This window comes from Myotis davidii, unplaced genomic scaffold, assembly GCF_000327345.1.
Source record: "Myotis davidii unplaced genomic scaffold, ASM32734v1 scaffold269, whole genome shotgun sequence".
Classification (NCBI taxonomy): Eukaryota; Metazoa; Chordata; class Mammalia; order Chiroptera; family Vespertilionidae; genus Myotis; species Myotis davidii.
In genome coordinates this window covers 2,159,361-2,166,454 of record NW_006383008.1, presented here as the reverse complement: position 1 = coordinate 2,166,454, position 7,094 = coordinate 2,159,361, and the positions used below count along the sequence as shown (strand labels likewise).

Below are 7,094 nucleotides of genomic sequence, written 5' to 3'. Positions count from 1 at the left end.
ATATAATACAAAAAGCAAGATAAAGATGATAACTATAGTCAAATAAAACTTCACAAAAAATCTATAATAATAAAAGCATAATATGCCAATTAGACTGGACGTCCTTATGGATGAAACCAGGGCTGCAGGGAGGCCCCGGTCCCGGATGCCAGCGGGAAGCCAGTGCTGGCAGTTTCTAGTAATAACAATAAAAGAGTAGCTCCATAACTTGAGTGTTATTTATTCTGCATTATGAGCATTAAATCATAGCTATGATTTAGGAAATGCACATACGTGTGCATGAATGCTTGCATGCATGTGTTCACACACACAAATCTGAGTTGCCAAATAGATGATAGGACTCAGGGCACTTGCTGGCCCTAATTATTTGCTCTCATTCTAGATCAGATTCAAAATATTTGATTTTCTGACTTTCCAGCAGAAAAACATTTTGAAAGCATCAAATCAGATGCTGTATGGTAAAAACAGAGCAAGAACGGCATTTGAAACTGAGACAGAATATTATTGTTAAAAAATTAACATTTGCTCAAATATAATAGTCTGTAACCAGTTGAAATAGGTGTGAATGCTCCTTTTCTATTTTTAATAATATTAAATATATTGAACTTTTATGTTAAGATATATAACCAACACATTATATAAGTTATATGCAATAATTTTTTGTAGTTTTGGTCATTTAAAAACTTCAAGCACAAGATCTGTACAGTTTCAACAGAGGAATTTGATCTACTTTATAAAACTTTTTTTTTTTTTTATCAAATTGAGGTTCAAATAGTGTTGAAAGTAGATATCCAGGCAGGATTATCTTATAAACAGTGTCCAGGAGGCCATATGCAACTGAAAACTTTTCTGAGTAGACACTTGGGGTTAGGGCTGACTTAACCCCAGCTCCCCAGCTATAATGTCTAGCTTCTTTTATGGACTAGTTGTTTGAATGATCAGAACCCTATAAAATGGGGATAATAAAACCCACCTTATAGAATTACTGTGATGATTAAATGACAATTACATACACCAGAAAACATTCAACAATTGATACAGGGTGTAGACATATTATTCATCTATTATGTTTTATACCTTTGAGAAAATATTATTAGGTAAGATTTGGTTTTAAAGACAAGACAGACATACCATCTATCGTCTATGTTTTGATTATCTTTAAATGTGTTTAAAAACAACATTGAAATATAAATAAAGAAAGTACTAAATTAGGGAAAAAATAAGTTATTTTTCCTTCAAAGGCCCCACCTCCCAATATCATCATCTTGGGCATTAGGATGTAACATGAATTTGGGAGTGGAGGAGCAGGGAGTACAAACATTCAAATCATGTCAGCTGTCATAAATCAATATGAAAATTAGAGATGTTTAGACAAATCATCCAATTATTTGGTCTTCATTTTGTTAAGCATTCAAATAATTATAAACATCCAGATGATTTATAAACATTTTTATATTTTATTTTTGTATTTTTTTTGTTTTGTTTTGTTTTGTTTTGTTGTGAACTTACCGGGTAATGTATTCTGTAAATAGGAAACATAAAAAATAGAGACCATGAAATATATTTAATTAACAAGGTATACTCATTTCCTTAGAGTTTCAATTACAACATTCAGTCTTTTTAATAATACTTATTTTATTAAGTGATTTAATGGAATTTCCCTAAAAATTAAAAGAAATGATAAATTAATATAAAGAAGGGACACAATATACACAGAAAGATCTATGGTAGTAAAATGAGTGATTTATTTTAGCTTTTTTTTTTTTTTTTTGGTTATTTAGTTGCGTATGTAGTACATCCAGCACATTTAACTAACCGTTTTTTTTCTCTTTCCCAACAGATTAAAAATATACTAATTCAAGAATTTTAAAATACAGTGGAACAGCATAACAACTGTCTATGTGCTTCCCATGATATGGTCTCTATATTGTAAGTATATATATTTATATTCCCAAGCTACCTTGATTGTGAAAGAAATGTGTTCAATTAAGACTTATAGATAACTTTGATTGTTTCAGAAAAGTACAAGCTATAACTCATCCAAAATATAGAATAGTTTTAGAAGGTTATCTTATATGAAGATGTGTTCTGCAAATTTAGATCTAACTTATATTAAAGTTAAACCTTAATATAATTGTCATGCTAGATTAATATACCCATTATGATAGACTTTTAAAAATAAATATTATACTTAATATGCTGAAGATTTTTATACTGCTCTTTAGTTTTCTAAACAAATTTTAAAAATATTTGACATGCAGCCCTGGCCAGTGTGGTTTAGTGGTTAGAGTGTCAACCTACAAACAAAAGGGTTCTGAGTTCAATCTCCAGTCAAGGGTATGTACCTGGGTTGCAAGTCCCCACCCTAGTTGGGGCTCTTGCAGAGGCAACCAGTCAGTGTGTCTTCCTTACATCGATGTTTCTCTCTCTCTCTCTCTCTCTCTCTCTCTCTCTCTCTCTCCCTCTCTCCCTCTGTCCTGCCCTTCCACTCTTCCACGTTTTCTAAAAAAAAAAAAAAAAATCAATGAAAAAATATTCTCCGGTGAGGATTAACAAAAAATAAATAAAAATGTATACATGCATAATTGTATGCTAAAGTATTAAAATTTATGGAAATTTTTAAAAATATAATGTTTACTATTTCAAGGTTAGATCAATTTTTACCATATTAATTATCTTTTTGAAAAATTGTTTTAGTTCTGGCAAGATACTTAGCACTAAGTATATACACACACACTAGTAACGTATATATGTGTATATATGAATGTGTGTATATGCACACAATTTATTTAATAAACTAAATAAAAAAGTAAAGTGATCTTTGTTCAGTAATGAAAACTTTTACCATTCATTTCACATTGCTTAAAAGCAGGGAGAGAAGTGAAAGGCTGGAATACTATGCTTTGTTTGTTAGTTAAGAGTACTAAGCACTAAGTACTTATGGCAGTGGGAAGAAAAGGAGGCAGCTCAATCCCTTTTTCCTCAGAAGAAAGTGAGCCATGACTGAGCCCTTACTAGTGAACAGTCTTCCCAAAATTTACACACTTTTAGGGCATCAGAAGATGTTGTTCCTGCACAACACCTGATTCTACCAGACCTACGATACCCATCTCAAGCATCACTCTCCATTCACTCAGCCCTTTTCTTGCTGGAAATCCTGTCTAAGGATTAAAAAATACGTCAAAAGGGATTTGAAATTTAGTGAGCCTCTATTCTCCCCAAAGGCAGGCAGAATGCCTGATTATCCTGGGGGCGGGGCGGGTTGGAAGTCAGGGTGGAGAGATAGGTCATTAGCATGCTATTTTAGAACACCAAATCAATGCCTTTTGACAGAAAATATAATTTATTAACAATATATGGTTCTAAAGCAATGATAACTAATAGAAATATAATGTGAGCCACACATGTAATTTAAATTTTTCTTGTGGCCACATTTAAAGAAGTTAAAAAAAAAGAGCAAGTATAGTGGGTTTTAATAATAAACTTTATTTAACCTTACATAATGAAAATACAGTCATTTTAACGTGATCAATGTAAAAATTGTTAATGAGCCATTTATCTTTTTATTAATACCAAGTCTTTGAAATCCAGCGCATACTTATATCACATCTCATTTTGGATACTAAATTTTAATTATATATACTTGATCTGCATTTAAATTTCAATAAAATTTATAGTTAAAAAGAGTAGATTCAAAAAGGCAAGATGTTCCACACATACTTAAAAGATTTTTAATAACTAAATTGAGTCTCAGTTTTAAATTTAAATTAATTAAAATGAAATGTCATTTAATTTATACTACCCACATTTCAAGTACTCTGCAGTCCCATGTGTCTAGTAGTTTTTGTATTGGAAAACTATTTTCCAGAGGACTGTTGATCAATGTTACAATTCTGCTACCAAATGACTTATCTAGGCTGATATCAGAGCTCAACAATAAAGCATATAACTTTAAAATTTCAATGAGGAGATATGTCAAATCGTACCCCTCTGACTAAAATGACATTTTATAGAACAACATGTTTTTGAGAAATTATGGATGAAATATACAATGTCTAAATCTCCAAGCTGTGATATACATTGAAATATTTTTAATAATTTGATTCAGTGTACATGTTCTGTTGTACTCTACAAGAATTAACAGATCACAGCCATTCCCATTACAGGGTGAATGAAAAGCAATACATATATAAATAAATAAAAAATATTTGTAACATGCCTCTGTGAGAAAAACTATTAAAAGAATGACAATATAAGCTTCAGATTTGTAAGTCACATAGCTGATAAAGGATTTATATCCAAAATCTACTATAAAGAATTGTTAAAACTTAATAATAAGAAAACAAACAACTCAATTTAAAAATAAATAAAAGATATGAATGTCACCAAAAAGAAAATGTTTGGATGGCCAATAAGTAGATGGAAGGATTTTTAATATTGTTAGTTAAGAGAGATGCAAAATTAAAATCATAATGAGATACCATTAGACACCTATTAAAATGGATTTTTTTCATCTGACTATCAAATACTGGTGAGCATGCAGTCACAGGGACTCTCCTTCATTGCTGATGGAAATGAAAAAATGATACTGCCACTGTGGAAACCTGAGTGCTGATTTTTTAATATAGTTAAACATACACTTACCCTATGATCCAGCAATCCCACTCTTAGTTTTTTACCAAAGTGAAATTAAAACTTATTTTTACACAGAAGCCTATATGTAAATATTTATAGCATTTTTATCTGTAATTACCAAAATGTTCTTCAAATGGTGAATGTAGCATAGCTAAACAATGAAATACTGCTCAACTATAGAAAAGAAGCAATATTGATTCATGCAATATCATGTATACATCTTAAATGCATTTTGCTAAGTGAAAGAAGCAGACCCAAATTACTGAATATTCTGATTTCATACGTATTAAATTTTAGAATAGACAAAACATAATCTAGGAAACACATCAGTGGTTGCAGGGTTTCGATATTGGAAAGTTGACTCCAAAGCGGTAGCATGAGGAATTCTGGGGTTGATGGAGCTGTCTGTATGGTAATGTAGTGCTAGACAAATGCCTGTGCACTCATCAAAACCCATACAACTGTACAACACAAAGAGTTAAGTATAGAGTATGCAATTCAAAATAAGAAAACCATTAGGATGTTGGAATATCTCAAGATGGAACAGAAATTGTGACAAGTAAATCTACCAAATTACCAATGTAAGACATAAACTCACTGAAGGCCTGGGTGAGGGCAGGTGGTGGGAGGGTGGTGCGGAATGATCTAGCCTACGTAACTTTGAGAAACAGTTTTGACAGGACAAAGACTAAGAATAATGCTAAAGAGGAAAATAACCATACATAGACCTTGTACTCTATTTTGGTAGTTTATTTTATTTTTAATTGATTTTATTGGGGTGACATTGGTACACAAAACAGGTTTCAAGTGAACAACTTAATAAAACATCATCTGCACACTGCATCGTACACCCATAGCCCTAAGCAAAATCTCTTTCCATTCCCATTTTTCCTCCCTTGCCCACCTTTACCTATCCCCAGCCCACTTCGCCTCTGGCTATCATCACACTATTTTCTGTGTCTATGTGCTATACATATATGGGGTTGGTTTTTTTTTTTTTTTTTGCTTAATCCCTTCACCTTCTTTCATCCAGCCCTCCAACACCCCCCCTGTCTGACAGCTGTCAATCTGTTCCATGTACCCATGTCTCTGTTTCTATTTTGTTCATCAGTTTATTTTGTTCATTAAATTCCACATATAAGTGAAATCACATAGTATTTGTCCTTCATTGACTGGCTTATTTCACTTAACATAATAATCTCCAGGTCTATTTGTGCTGTCACAAAAGGTAAGATTTCCTTCTTTTTTATGGCTGAGTAGTCCACTCTGTAAATGTACCACAGCTTTTTTTATCCACTTGTCTACGTATGGGCACTTGGGATGCCTCCAAATCTTGGCTATTATAATAATGCTGCAATGAACACAGGGGTGCGTATATTCTTTTGAGTTAGTGTTTTGGGTTTCTTAAGATAAATTCCCAGAAGGGGAATCGCTGGGTCAAAAGGCAGTTCCATATTTAATTTCTTTGAGGAAATTTCATACTCTTTTCCACAGTGGCTGCATTCCCACCAACAACGCAGGAGGGTTCCTTTCTCCACAACTTGTTTGTTGATTTATTGATAATAACCATTCTGACTGTTGTGAGATAATATCTGCTTGTGGTTTTAATTTGCATCTCTCTGATGATTAATGACTTTGAGCATTTTCTCATATGTCTATTGGCCCTCTGTACATCCACTTTGGGGAAGTGTCTGTTCAGGTCCTTTGCCCATTTTTAAAATTTGGTTAATTGTCTTCTTGGTGTTGAGTAGTATAAGTTCTTTATATATTTTGGAAATGACCCCTTATCAGATGTATCATTGGAAAATATGTTCTTCCATTCAGTGGGCTCCCTTTTTATTTTGTTGATGGTTTCTTTTGCTTGTGCAGAATCTTTTGGTTTGATGCAGTTCTACTTGATAATATTTCTCACCGGTGTACAAATTATTAATTATGAAATTTCTTTGAATACATACTAGGGTGAAACACATAAATAAATACATTGTTAGTAATCAAAGTTACAAATAAGCAAAATGAAGTAGTTAAAATTAACCTTGTAATGCTACATAAGAGATGAAGACATCAATATGAACTCATTTTTATTTTAGTATACGTACAGATAGATACAAAATAAGGGCAGCTATGTATGCATAGATGGGTATATATACATTACATATATTAGCTCTACCTCTTGAAAGGTCCTAGAAGTAGTAACACCACTGTCACAGTGAGCACATCTCAAGTTGATTTATTTTCAAAATATTTTCCAATAAAAACATAACCAGGAAAAATGGCTGATTCAAGATGTAGGGCAAGAAAAATACAAGATGAGCCTGAAACATTTTATAGTGCCAGGAAATGAAATAGTGGCCAAAAATAATTATTGGGGCATGTCAAAAGGTCACAGTAGCCAACCAGAAACAATCCTGAATCACCGAAGCAAAAATGCTTTGAGCAACAAAATACTGATCTTATTAGAT

The 7,094-nt window shown here is 32.4% G+C and overlaps 1 protein-coding gene across 1 annotated transcript in view; it reads left to right on the top strand.

The window, feature by feature from the left end:
- Positions 1-1,842: 1,842 nt before the first annotated feature.
- The window catches only part of FUT9 (fucosyltransferase 9 (alpha (1,3) fucosyltransferase)), a 67,609-nt gene continuing 62,357 nt past the window's right edge, over positions 1,843-7,094 (top strand). Inside the window, exon 1 of the mRNA XM_006778239.2 lies at positions 1,843-1,929. The gene's annotated coding sequence lies outside the window, so the exon portion shown is untranslated. The remainder of the gene's footprint in view (positions 1,930-7,094) is intronic.